Source organism: Vigna unguiculata, chromosome 8, assembly GCF_037176805.1.
Source record: "Vigna unguiculata cultivar grain cowpea cultivar isolate G323 ecotype 2 chromosome 8, ASM3717680v1, whole genome shotgun sequence".
In the NCBI taxonomy this organism is placed as follows: domain Eukaryota; kingdom Viridiplantae; phylum Streptophyta; class Magnoliopsida; order Fabales; family Fabaceae; genus Vigna; species Vigna unguiculata.
In genome coordinates this window covers 28,179,197-28,194,910 of record NC_140799.1, presented here as the reverse complement: position 1 = coordinate 28,194,910, position 15,714 = coordinate 28,179,197, and the positions used below count along the sequence as shown (strand labels likewise).

General features: G+C 30.6%; 1 long non-coding RNA gene across 1 annotated transcript; it reads left to right on the top strand.

Annotated features, from left to right (window-relative positions):
• Positions 1–12,113: 12,113 nt before the first annotated feature.
• On the top strand, positions 12,114–13,814 carry LOC146884316 (uncharacterized). The gene is made up of 3 exons (XR_014983963.1): positions 12,114–12,385; positions 12,664–13,567; positions 13,650–13,814. It is a non-coding gene; the product is annotated as an uncharacterized LOC146884316 (long non-coding RNA).
• The last annotated feature ends 1,900 nt before the right edge of the window (positions 13,815–15,714 follow it).

The window sequence follows — 15,714 nt, the reverse complement described above, 5'->3', positions numbered from 1 at the left end:
ATAATAATCATGGCAAAATACTTAATCGAAATATAATTTTTTTTAATACTCAATATGTAACACCCTATTTAAAATAATAACTTTAATTTAAATGAAATGTCACATAGATAGAATGAGAAACAAAGTCATGGAGTATAATGTCACTCCTTACTAATATCCAAAGAAATCTAGGAAAAGATTAAAGGCACACCACGATGCCAGATACAAGGTGAAATAAGAAATTGACAGTAATTCAAATAAATCTCAAGACAAGACAATACATGGGCCTTAGCCCTAAATGAAAGTTGGAATCCAACCTAGAGAGGCTACGCAGTAGAATCATCGTTTCCCTATTAACCACGGGTAGTCCTCGCATCTGCTCACATCAATAAATTGATGATCATCACAAAGAGAGAAAACCACACTAGACAGAACATACAACAAATAGAAGGATAAGCTAGAGTAGAAAATAGTTTATGTCACATCCCCACACACAAGGTTAGTCCTTAATGAGTTTTAGGCCTCTTGCTACTCTCACTACTAGAGTCAGCACGCTCTATGTGAGACTAACTAACTCTTTAGAGTGTCAGGATGCAACCTTACCTTGAATCCTTACTAAATTATATAAATGGGGCACCACCATGAACTCCCACTAATAGGGGTCATGAAATTACGTCCTGACCAACTGAGGCACCACCATGAGGTCTCACCTAGAGGCTCATGGAATTACGCCCTAACCAATGAGGCACCACCACGAAACTATCGTGGAATTATGCCCTAAACACACCAATATCATGTTTCATCCATTCATATAGAATCATACCTCATACCAACACCATTCCACTTTCATTACCAACCATCTCATTTATTTTACATGTCAAGACCATACCAACACATCAATCCAATTCATAACCTTAGATATTTCATGCATATTCACATGCCTCATACTTTAAATAGCGCAAACCAATCAATCAAAGAATCAATAACAACCATGTAAGGAAAACAGGGTGGCCTGCAGCAGCAGATCTCACTTAAGCTAGAAGCCCTCGCTCAGACGAGAAGGGTGCCCTCGCTTAAGCTGCAGACTCTCGCTTAGGTGAGATCGCGACAAAAGCCCTGAGAGGTTTTGCGAACACTCGCTTAGGCGAGGCCATCTCACCTGACCGAGATGGTCTTTCGCTCAAAACTCAATTCGCTCGCATGTGCGAGTACTCGAACAAAACTCATGGGCGAGGTGAGCTCGCTTGGGCGAAAATAACAGTTTGCGTTCCTTGTTTCACGTGACAGTAGCAACATACCAACTCAAAACAACATTCCATTCATATCCATCTGAACCCAAATATCATCCAGGCATATAAATCACAAAACAGAGGTAAAATAGCCAACATACAACTAAAATATGAAAAACTCTAGCTTCCCTTACTTGGAAAGGGTGAGCAAAGGACTTCGACACCAACTGTGGAGCGCAATAGCTCAAGGAATATGCTTAGAAAGTGGAGCAGGAAAAATAAGGTTGATCTTCCTTGACCAAGGTGGTATCAAACCCTAGCAGAGAAACAGCAGCAGCTCTAGGAAGGAATAAGGGAAACCTATTTTTCTGAAAGTGAATGGAATGAAGGTGTTAGGCAGATTAGGGTCTTTGGCTCTCTATGGGCCAGCCCTAGGCCCAATTGATTTGAAGGCAGTCCTTTAAAATAAGGACAGAAAAATAATTGGGCCTTACATTCTCCTCAACAAGAAAAATTGTTGCCCTCGAAAATGAAGACTTACCAGAAAAATAGATAGGGATGCGACTTCCTCATATTCTCCTCTAACTCCCAAGTAGAGTCATTTGTCCTCCAATCTCAGATGACTTTGACGTACGCTTTGCTATGTTTAATATATTATTTCAGCTAATTTCTTTTTTTTTAGTTTTTAACAAATTTATATATAACTTAATTAGTAATATATGTTAAACTATATTTTTTCACTATTTTTTGGCTTTTTAAATGGACTTAAAATATTTTTTTAAAATACAAATTTCTAATTTCTTTTTTATATATAGTATTTGTATTCTTAAATTATTTATTAAATTTTTTAGAAGATAATACTTTATTTTATATATATATATATATATATATATATATATATATATATATATATATATATATATATATATTCTTTCGTTCACATATAGCATTTAATTAATTTTTTTGTAAAATAAAATTTTCTCACATGTACCTTTAATTACACGGATAATGAAGGTAATTATTGTTTTATGCAATATTTTGATATATTTATATTATACTATTTATTTTAGTCATTATATTATCTACAATATTTTACTTTACACATCAAGATATTAAAATTGATAGATGATATATTTTATATTAATTTATTTTATAACGATTATATTAATTAGCATGATAAAAAAACATTACCAAATTAAAAGTATGATAGTTTAATTTATTTTAAATTTAAATATTTTAAAATATAGTTTAACATGAATACACAAGAAGAATAACTTATAGAGTCAATTATTTATTAAGGTTTTAACATGACATAATATTAAAAAAGTTAGAAAGTTATATAGTTACTTACAATCGATTTAAATGTGGTGGAAAAATTATAATGTGCGCACTTTGCGGTAGGCTTGCTCGCATAGTTGTCTTTTTCTCCTACACTACTACACTTGGAGAAGAGTTGGGTCTCTTATGTCCATGGAAGTTATCTTCTTTTCTTCTTGTGGAAGCCATCATCTCTTCCCTCCATTAAAGCCATCTTAATCTCTATGTTCCTTGTTCATTTTCCTTTTTGTAAGTATTTCTTCTCCTTTTGTAAGTTATTTTTCTCTTCCCGTAGGTTATTTTTCTCTTCAGGTAATTTTCAAATTTAATTTCCTTTTTGAAGTTTCAACTTGTTATAATTTCTGATTTGAATTTCTTTTTGACATGTGTTTTTGTATTGGTTCACGTTGATTTTTTTAATTCCATTTTTCAATCTCAAGTTCCTCACATCAATTGATCGTCTCTGGTAAATATTTAAACCCTAATTTCAATTTCTTTTAAACCTTAAACCAGGATATTAGGTTTTATTGAAATTAATTTACTCATTGTTGATTGCACTCATTATTGTTACGTGGAATGTTTCCATATGACAAACAAAATTCCACAATGAATTATAATATATAATTTTCATGTATTATACCGAGAGGAGGAGAATGAATATTATTTATTTACGATTCTTTTCTTATCTAATAATATTTTTATTGTCCTTCAAATTGTAAAACTAATTAAGGATCTTTAAGATTTATGATTCTCACACGATAAACATAATAGAACACTAACCTTGATCTATGAGAGATCTGTGAATATACGCTTTTCAAATTTGTAATCTTGTGTGCTCTTCAATTACCGTTTCCCAATCTATCTCTTTGTCCTTCTTTCTCTTCACACACGTTCTTGATGGGTTATTGTGAAAATAATTTTATGGCCAGAGACAGAACCCCAATTCCTTTTATAAACCAACGCCCATCAAGTTGGTTTTTATTTTATCTTTATTTTTATTTTATTTTATTATCACTTCCCATAATAATAACCAATAAGTCTTTATATTTTATTCAATCACAATTGAGCCCATCATAATATTTCAAATGAGTCACTAATAGAATTAATTCGTCAATTAATTCTAACATTCTCCCACTTGACTTATATGATGTCATAACATTATGTGATTTAATACATAAACATAATGCGTGTTAAAAGACCTTGCATAAATTGGTTCCATCATTATTCATAATTAAAGATACAGAAATAATAAGAGTCATTGCGGTCACACATCATTTGGTCAACATGATCCCTTCCATGTACTACTATATCATCCATTTCTCCTTAATATGACCTTAAAAACGAGAAGTTCATAATGGGCTCAAACATAATGTCATTTTACAAAGCAGTAACATAACATAATTTGTTTTCTTCATCATAATTTGCATGCATAAACATAAAGAAGAAAACACAGATTTCAGAAATTTATACATTAGGGAGCTCAGAGTGTCACATAAACATTAAAAATATTAACATTCAACATTTAACATTCACTAGTAGACATAATGCCCATATTCTCTACATGACCAGCATACAATTTGGGCAGTAACCCTTTTGTTAAAGGGTCAGCAATCATAAGATCTGTGCTAATATGTTCTATTCACACTTTACATTTCTGAATTTCTTCTTTAACGGCAAAGTATTTCAACTCCATATGCTTAGCACCTTTAGAATACTTGTCGTTTTTAGAAAAGAATATTGCTGCGAAATTATCACAATAAATTTTCAGCGGTTTGGAAATACTGTCGACTACTCCAAGTCCTGAAATAAAGGTTCGCAACCAATTAGCCTGAATCGTGGCCTCAAAGCATGCCACAAATTCAGCTTCCATGGTGGATGCAGCAATGACAGACTGCTTCGCACTTTTCCATGAAATCGCTCCTCCGGCTAAAAGATACATATAACCAAATGTAGACTTTCTTGTATCCACACAGCTGGCAAAGTATGAATCTATATAACCTATCACCTCAAGGTGATCAAATTTTCTATAAGTAAGCATGTGATTCTTTGTTCCTTGTAGGTATCTTAAAACTTTCTTTGCAGCTTTCCAATACTCCAAACCTGGATTACTTTGGTATCTACCAAGCATACCAACTGCAAAGCTAATATCTAGCCTCGTACAGGTCTGAGCATACATCAAACTCCCAACCACAAATGCATAAGGGATATTTTCCATCTGTTTCCGTTCCAAATCATTCTTTGGACATTGCATGAGACTAAACTTGTCTCCTTTCTGTATTGGAACGAGAGATGCTGAACATTTATCCATTCTGAATCTCTCTAAAACTTTATTAATATATGCATTATGAGACAAACCTAACAGTCCTTGTGATTTGTCACAAAATATTTCTATTCCTATCACATAGTATGCCTCACCCATATCTTTCATTTCAAAGTTATTAGAGAGAAACCTCTTAGTCTCACTTAATATACCAAGATCATTAGTCGCAAGCAAGATATCATCAACATACAGAATCAGAAATATAAACTTACTCCCACTGACCTTCAGATATATACACTGATCAACGGTGTTTTCCTTAAATCCAAAGGACACAATAGTATCATTTAACTTAAGATACCATTGTCGAGAAGCTTGTTTAAGTCCATATATCGATCTCTTAAGTTTACACACCATGTGCTCCTTTCCTTCTTTAGTAAACCTCACCGGTTGGTCCATATAGACATCCTCTTCTAAATCCCCATTCAGAAAAGCAGTTTTAACATCCATTTGATGCAACTCAAGATCATAATGAACTACTAATGCCATGATAATTCTAAAAGAATCTTTCTTAGAAACAAGCGAAAATGTTTCCTGATAGTCAATGCCATCTTTCTGAGTAAAACCTTTAGCAACAAGACGGGCCTTGTAATGTTCAATATTGCCTTGAGAGTCACGCTTAGTCTTAAAGACCCATTTACACCCAACTCTCTTGCATCCTTCTGGCAATTCCACAATGTCCCATACGTCATTATGTGCCATTGATTTAAGCTCATCTTTCATGGCATCTAACCACTTATCAGAATTATCACCATTAATGGCTTCTGAAAAAGAAATTGGATCATTATCAATACTTAAGTCATTTTCTGACTCTTGTAGATAAACCACATAGTCATTCGAAATAACAGACTTTCTATCTCTGTGAGATCTTTTTAATACTATTTCTTGTGGTTGTTCTACTATCGGTTCATTATTAACCTCAGGGTCATTAATTTGTTGTTCTTCTTGATTGTTGTGAGTTTCTACTAGCTATAGGAACTTGTACTCTAACTTCCTTAATCTCCACATCTCGTGAAGCTTCACTCACACTGGTTTCACCATTCTCAATGAACCGAGCATTTGCAGTTTTAACGATTCTTGTACTATGGGTAGGACAGTAAAACATATACCCTTTTGATTTTTTTGGATAACCAATGAAAAATCCACTGATTGTTCTTTCCTCCAGTTTCTTTTCTTGCGGATTGTATATTCTTACTTCTGCCTAACATCCCCAAACATGCAGGTGTCTCAGTCTATAACTCAAAAGGAGTCTTTTGAACAACTTTACTAGGAATCCTGTTCAATAAATACATGACAATCTTTAAAGCATACATCCACAATGATACAGGTAAACATGAATTACTTAACATACTCCTAACTATATCCATTAAGGTCCGATTACGCCTTTCTGATACACCATTTTGTTGTGGTGTGCCTGGCATTGTGTATTGAGCACAAATACCACATTTCTCAAGAAACTTAGCGAACGGACCAGGGTGTTGTCCATTTTCATCATATCTTCCATAATACTCACCATCTCTATCAAACCTTACGATTTTCACCTTTCTGTCTAATTGTCTTTCCATTTCATTTATATAAACTTCCAAGGCATTCACTGACTGAGATTTCTCATGCAGTAGATAAACACGTCCATAACGCAAAAAATCATCAATAAAGGTGATGATGTACTTCTCTTTATTGAAAGAATTTACATCAAACGGACCACATATATCGGTGTGTATGATTTCAAGAAGTTGAGTGCTTCTCGTGGCTCTTTTCTTTGTGTGTTTAGTTTGTTTGCCTTTAATACAATCCACACCCACATTCAGATCAGTAAAATCTAAATCCGGAATGATTTCGTTCTTTACTAATCTTTGCATTCTTTCTTTGGAAATATGTCCCAAACGTTTATGCCACAAGTAAGCAGATCGTTCATCCACTAAACTACGTTTAGTGCCAACATTATGATGCAAAGTCATAAGAGTTTCAGCATATAAATTATCCAAATTCAATTTATATAAACCATCATAAAGTGTACCAGATCCAATCATAAAAGTACGCTTAAACAAACTGAAACAACCATTCCCAAACTTAAAAGAATATCCAGCAATATCAAGCGTAGACAAAGAAATTAAATTTCTAGTGATACTAGGTACATAAAAAGTATCCATGGGGTCTAAGTGATATCTAGTGTCGAGGATTAGACGATAAGTCCCGACCGCTTCCACTGGAACTTTCTCTTTATTGCCCATGAAGACAAACTTCTCATTTAGGTTTATGATTCGGGTTGTAAGAAATCCCTGCATCACATTAGAAACATGAGTCATACATCCAGAATCAATCCACCACGTATTATGGGGAACTTCAGTTAAGTTTGATTCAAAACATACGTAAGCATTATGCTCACCTTTCTTTTCGAACCAAGCTCTATGCTTTATGCAGTCCTTCTGGAAATGTCCAGACTTCCCACAAAAATGACATTTGTCATTTTTCTTTTGGATTTTGGTTGAGGACTCGTCAATCTTCAGTGGTCCTTTACCCTTTCCATGTTTCTTAGCAACTTTCTTTCCAACAGCTCCTTGACTCTTCACATACTGAATAGAGTGGCTTCCTAAGTTCTTTAGTCGGGTCTCCTCCTGAACTAGCATACTGTGCAATTCATGCACATTCTACTTGTCTTTTATGGTGTTGTAGTTCATCTAGAACGGACCATACTCAGACGGTAATGAGTTCAGAATGAACTGCACGAGACCTTCATCCACTGTCATTCCTAAAGACTTAAGTCTTGATGCGATATTTTTCATCTCAATCACATGCTCATGCATGGTACGTGAGCCGTCAAACTTCATGGAGGTCAACGTACTCATCAATGTCACAGCGAGAGACTTATCAACAGTTTAAGAGCGTTCTTCTACAAATTTCATAAATTCTTTTGCGTCATCAGTTTTGGGAAGAGCTGACTTTATATTGCTTGCTATGCTCATTCTCATAAACATTGAGCTAAGTTTGTTTGATCTTGCCCAAGCTTTGTAATGGGCTTTCTCTTCATTGCTATTAGCATCTGTGATAGCAGCCGGCTTTTCAACTTGAAAAGCTAAATCAAGATCCAACACACCTAAGTGAAATTGGACTTGCTCACTCTAGTCAGGGAAATTCAATCCATTAAAGACTAGAACATACAAAGCATGCGACTGTAAAGATATCGGAACAGAGACTGCAATTAACACATGCCTAACATTAATGCTTCGAGTCATAAAACTAAACGTAAAAATAGATTCAGATATAAACAATCATTTTATGCATACTAATGTTCTCCTTTGGGAGATTCAATAATATACAAACATAAACATAATGATGTTAATCATATTATAACATTATTGATAATTAAAATATGCATCAACTAAAATCACCTACTACCTTTGGGTATATAAATAAAACTAGTGATGCATACAAAATTATCTACAATCATGTTCATTACTTATGAGAACAATTAATCAACCTTTGGGCGATCCTTAAATGTCTTATAATTAATGAATTTTAATTAACCCATAAATTTAATTATTCATAATTTAGCATCCATATTATGGGTAATTAAAATAAAACATTAATAATTTAAAATCACAAAAACTTTAAAATTTTGGCCACTTTAGTGACTAACAAAATTTATCATACTTGATTTCAAATAAATAAATAAATATACATTTAATTGCTATAAACTTTATATAGCATCCTCATTAATTTTAATTTAACAATAACAAACATAAATATTATTGCAAATTAAAATAAAATTATTAATTATTTATATAGATAAAATAATTAATATTAATTTTATTGGTAACCTAACCCAATAAAAATATTAAACTTTAATTTTAACAAACCACGTAATCAAACGATTCACACATTATGAAATTGAAAAACTTCCAATTTTCACACGTTCACGGTAGTACTTTTATGCCATTATCACATTATGTTCCAATTTTTACACGTTCAGTGCTTCATTTCAAACAGTAACGATTTTTAAGCCTTTCATTCAATGTCATTCACTCCACATTCACGTGCACAAGAAAAGTTTTTTATTTTTTTATTCAATGCCAAAAAACAAAAACATGTTACATTAAAAACACACAAACAATTTCGATTAATGGCAACACAATCGGATTCAGTTTTAGTAGCGGAAAACAATTCTCATTTTCAACCATGGCATTCACATTCAACTTTTAAACAACGAAAAACTTAAATAACCCTTAAAACTTTAATTAGGGTTCATAAAAATTGGAAACAAACATCATAAAAGGAGAATCATAAATCCTACAACATAGGCTTTGATACCACATGTAAAACTAATTAAGGATCTTTAAGATTTATAATTCTCACACGATAAACATAATAGAGCACTAACTTTGATCCATGAGAGATCCCTGTGAATATGTTTTTCAAATTTTTAATTTTGTAATCTTGTGTGCTCTTCAATCATCGTTTCTCAATCTATCTCTTTGCCTTTCTTTCTCTTCTCACACGTTCTTGATGGATTACTGTGAAAATAACCTTATGGCCAGAGACAGAACCCCAATTCCTTTTATAAACCAACATCCATCAAGTTAATTTTTATTTTATCTTTATTTTATTTTATTATCACTTCTCATAATAATAACCAATAAGTCTTTATATTTTATTAAATCACATTTCGGTTCATCATAATATTTCAAATGAGTCACTAATAGAATTAATTCGTCAATTAATTCTAACACAAACGACTAGGACATCTGGGACAGTCACAAACATAAGTGTTGAGAAAGTTGTCCCCTGAAAGGTTATAGAATTATTAACCACGTTAGTATGCTAGCTTGTTGTGGGTAAAGCAACGATAATTTCATCTCTGAATGGATTTGAAATGTTTTTGGAGCTTTCATTTAATGTGAGATTTTCCAAGTTTTGATTTTCATACACAAACAACAAAACAAATATCATGTAAAATTACATCATATCTAAATAAAATAAAATAAAACTCTTTCAAATATATGAACTTGATTTTTATCATACTTTATAGTCGGGATAAATGAATTCTACCATAACTAACAAGTAACCTATCTAATCTTCAATAAAACTTATTTAAATCTTCAAGATCACACTACCAACTTTAATAATTAAATCTTTATATTATTTATCATAAATTTTATCATTTTACAACAATAATCATTATTATTATATTTATTTGTTATAAATAGTAAATGTTTGACACAAAAATAATATAACTAAATAAATAAATATAATTGATATGTAACTAAAGATAAATATAAATAAATAATTAAGATAAACAATAAATAAATAATTGGATAAACTATAAATAAATAAGCAGACCGATGTGTAATTATACTTTTCCTCAATCAGAAAATTATATATGTTTATAGAATTTTTTGTTGCCCACACATTCTTCACACAGCAGAATAAGGTATTACTAACTAACAACTCTGTAGTTAGTATATATCCTTCAGGTTATATTATTAATTGGGTTTTTTTTTCACCCATTTATCAATTAAAAATTGAAATATTCCAGGGACTTGCTAGGGATGTTGTCCTTGCTGCTTCCATTGTGAGCTAATCTAGAAAAGGTGAGTTCTCCGTGGCCTCAACCCAAGTCCCTGACCTTTTCCTTTGAAAGAATAGTTGACTTCTTCCTTTTTAGTGATCTGAACCTGATTGCAGGCTATATGGTTTTAGGGACAAAATCGTAAAAACCTGATCAAAATGGATTCAACATCTGTGTTTTTTTTACCAATACACCTTTTTGGGTTGTTTGCCGAATTAGTTTCTACTCTAGAAAAACAAATAATTATATGAACATTTTGATGAATAGTGTAATTTTTTTAATATTTTGATAGAAAATGGATAATATCAAAAAATAAATATTTGTTTGTTGTGGGTTGAAAATACCTTTATAACAATCTACAAGTTTTGTTTTTCTTTTCTAATTGACGTAACTTGTACATTTTAATTATTTGGTTCACACTCTAATATATTGTTAGGTTTCAATCAAGCATGAAAAAAAATACTGGTGAAACGAAGACTACAACAAGTAATAAACTAAATCAATATTTTTCAATTCTTTTACGTTTTTTTCATGATTTTTTTTAAGTTTTAAATTTGTATGTTTTATTTATTTTATATTATAATCCAATGCAACCTTAAATATGTCATATTCATTTATATATAGAGTTTAAAGTTCGATTAATTATATTTAAAAAACATATAAAGACTAAAATTACGAAATCTAATACTATATACAATTGGGAATTAACAAAAGGTAAGTTTTTCGATTGAATAATATATCTGACCTACTTCTCAATTCAAATTTTTATCTATAAAAGGTAAAAACGCTGATGTGTCAATCTCTCACCATTTTGAAGTATGAAAAAAAAATGGAAAAAAAATTGAAAACTGAAACTTTTAATTAAAACTTCTTTCTCTCTCTTCCTCAGTCTTCTCACCTTCCTCCTTCTCAATTCTTTCTCTCTCTTTCTCATTCTCTCTGCGACCGCCTTCTTTCTTCTTTCTCTCTCTTTCTCATTCTCTCTGGCACCGCCTTCTCACTTCTTTCTCTGTCTCTATTTCTCCGCGTTCATCATGGTTTCTCTGCCTTTCTTAGCTTCTTCTCTAACATCTTCTTCTGTTCATCTTCTTCTTTTCATCGAGTTGTTTCTAAATCGCAAAAAAACGACTATGGAGATGGTTTATATTTTCTTCTTATATTTTGTGAGATCTAACTTTTTCATGCGTTTTTTTACAGGTTTTAACCCAGAAGTCGAATTTATTTTGAGTTTTCTCAACCAAACAACTCATTTTCTTCTTATATTTTGTCAGATCTAACTTTTTCATGCGCTTTTTTACAGGTAAGAACACAGAAGTCAATTTTATTTTGAGTTTTCTAAAGCGAACAACTCATTTTCTTCTTATTTTTTGTCAGATCTATCTTTTTCATGCGTTTTTTTATAGGTAAGAACCCAGAAGTCGATTTTATTTTGAGTTTCTCAAGCGAACAACTCATTTTCTTCTTATATTTTGTCAGATCTAACTTTTTCATGCTCTTTTTTACAGGTAAGAACCCAGAAGTCGATTTTATTTTGAGTTTCTCAAGCGAACAACTCATTTTCTTCTTATATTTTGTCAGATCTAACTTTTTCATGCGCTTTTTTACAGGTAAGAACACAGAAGTCGATTTTATTTTGAGTTTTCTAAAACGAACAACTCATTTTCTTCTTATTTTGTGTCAGATCTATCTTTTTCATGCGTTTTTTTACAGGTTTAAACCCAGAAGTCGTTTTTATTTTGAGTTTTCTCAAGCGAACATCTATTTTTCTTCTTATATTTTGTCAGATCTAACTTTTTGATGCGTTTTTTTACAGGTTTAAACCCAGAAGTCGATTTTATTTTGAGTTTTCTCAACTGAACAACTCATTTTCTTCTTATATTTTGTCAGATCTAACTATTCCATTTTTCCTCTGTTTACAGGCTTCAAATCAAGATTTCAAACTGATTCAAGAGTCTTTTTCGCTGTACAACTTAACTGGTAAGTAATTTGTATAAAAATCTACCTTTTTATTTACCAATTTATCTGTATTTTTCCACCTTTTACAAGCAACCCGTTCATCTTCTTCATTTTTCTACCTTCAACTCTCTTGGTGTCATTATTTTTTTCGTTCATGGTATTTTTTTAATAATGCATTCTATCAGCAGATCTCTTTATTGTTACCTGATTTACGTTTTTATTTGGACATTTTTCAAAGAGTTCATCATACACTATATTTTTTCAAAGTTCTACACCAAAAAGAGTTCTTCTGGATACAGGCTTCAAATCAAGATTTCAAAGTCATGCACGAGTCTTTTTCGCTGTACAACTTAACTGGTAAGTAATTTGTATCAAAATACCTTTTTCTTTACCAATTTATCTGTATTTTTCCACCTTTTACAAGCAAACCCTTCATCTTCTTCATTTTTCTACCTTAAACTTTGTTTGTGTCATTTTTTTTCGTTAATGGTATTTTTTTAATAATGCACTGTATCACCAAATCTCTTTATTTTTACCCCATTTTTGTTTTTATTCGGACATTTTTCAAAGAGTTCTTCACATTTTTTCAATCACCGTTTACTCCATCAAAACCATTTCGTTTACAAAACGTTTTGTATTTCAACCCCTTCAAATACTGCTTCGAATTTTTTTCCAAATCAACCTGTAAATCAGTATTCAAACGCATTAAATTTTGCACTGCTCGAGATAATGATGAATAAACTGCTCCATCATCTGCCACTGCTCCATCATCTGCCACACGTTATAATTATTAAACTTTATTCTATTCCAATATTAAATACCCCTTCCTGGAAAAAATCAACATTAGTAAATTACATTAAATAATTCTTCTTATACTTTTACGACGCTTCATAATTATTTTTTTTTAACGTATTATTTTTTAATTCGTATTTATTAACCTGTACTTTTACCAGTTCAGACTGTCCAGTATGTACGGATACTTCCAACAGCTATGACTTCTCCTATTCTTTTTATATATATATTCCCTATGTTTACCAATTCAAAGTCAGACATCTGATTTTTCTACTATTATCCATTTTCTTCTCTTACAATTTTACTTCATCACCAACCTATTCTCCTGCAATGGAATCCATGCCCACACCAAAATCCATACTTTCTTCAGAAATGGTTGGCAGATTCATTTCTATGTTTTTGAAAGACCAGGTATATTTTTTGATTCAAAATCATTTATTTTTGTTATTTATATTTATTTATTTCTTTATTCTTAACTTGCTAATATTTTAAGGACTTTGGACACGTCGACCGAGTGTTCATAATACGCTATTGGAAGGACCTTGCTGCTAAATGGATTGTTGTTGATTACCAAAGTAATGTTCACATGTTACTTACAACATGGATATTCACACTCCAATGATTACCCAAGGCTAGAACCAACTAAGATTTTTCTATGGAGATCATCAACTCTTTGCAGAGGATCACCCTAAATTGTTTTTTAAAGTTGAAAGTGAAAGAACAAGCAGAGATATCAAAGTTCTTTATCTATTTTTTTAGTAAAGTTGAAAATTTTGTATGTAATTTTGTTTGAACTTTATATATATATATATATATATATATATATATATATATATATATATAAAAGAAGATTTCAATTGGACTCTTATTTTGTATGCAGTTATTATATATCTCAATATAAAAGTTATATTTTATTTTCTTTTATTATATGTATTTTCCTTTTTTGTATTATATTTTGTTTGACTTCATTTTAGTCAATATAAATTATTTTTAATTAGAAATTGAATTAATTAACATTAATTATCATTCCATATAAATTAGAAATTTAAACGTCAGTGAAATACAATAACTATTACTTATTAATTATTATTATTAAAATAATATAAGTTATAAAATAATTAAAATATTTTTCACCATTTTCATACTCAGAAGAATTTAAGATCAATTTTTATGGAAAAATAAATTTAAAATGACCGTTTTAAAAACTTTTTGTATTCCAACGCCTTCAAAAAGTGGTTCGAATTATCTCCAAATCAACGTGTCAATCAGTATTCAAATGCATTAAATTTCGCATTGCTCGAGATAATGATGACAACGTGTCAATCAGTATTCAAATGCATTTAATTTCGCACTGCTCGAGATAATGATGATTAAACTGCTATATCATCTGCTACACGTTTTAATTATTAAATGTTTTCATATTCCAATATTAAATACTAAATCGCCAACCAAGGAGCGTTTCATTTTTTTTAAATTTCTCTTCATTATGGTTTTCACTCCTCATGATAAAATTAATTGCATTGTCCAGAGTTATCAACACCTCTCAAGACGATAATCATGATTGCTCTACGTAATATTATTATCACTAACACGCTTTGATTACCGGTACCTCTCTTCACACCACTCAAAGAACGCTGCTACGTCTACAATTTACAACTTATCTTCTCTCAAATATACTCATATGGGTTCATATGTGTAGATCAGATTTCTAAACATGTATTGAAATATAGTAAGAGAGTGTCATGTCCCAAAAAAACATAATTGGTGGTCTTCATAATTAATGTTTTGGAGCATTAAGTATCATAAGATGACATTTTAGGAACCTTTACAAAGTTTTTTAGAGAAAGTAACTATTGTTTTTAAAATAAATTAAACTAAAAATGGTAATACAATAAATTAATTAGGATTTGGTGTGGAATTTACAAAATATTACACGATATTTATTGAAATTTTTCATAGTTTTGAGAGTGAATACGTTCAAATATAATTTTCATGTTATTTGATACAATAATATTTATTGTTTAAGAATTATAATAGTGAAGTAAATGAAACTCATAAGTTACAATTTATTTTTAAAACAAATGCAAATCGAGGTAAAATCTAAATTTTTCAACAAACAAAATTGAAATAAAGTTCATGCTTCAATAAGTATTTATTAAAGTTTAATAAGTTAAATCCATGAATGAAATATATTTGTTTGCTTCCTCATTCCAGTCCCCCGTCTTAAAAATTTCAGAGTACAAAAAATATTTATAATTTAAAATTAAAAGAATACATAATGATAACTACCAAATATTTTTATATAAATATTAATAGTTTCTCCTTTTTTATAGACAAAATTAGTTATTTTTTAAATTTTTTTTTAAAAAATAATATTACATATTACACTTTTTTGAATCTGATTAATTAATAATTTCTTATTAATAAAAAATGCAAATAAAATTATTTACTTTAAATACATTTATTTACCAAATTAAAAATTAAAACTTTTTTTTACTTAGCTTGCTAGATATGTTTTTAATACTTTTCAAAAAATACTTTTCATCTTCCAGAAATTA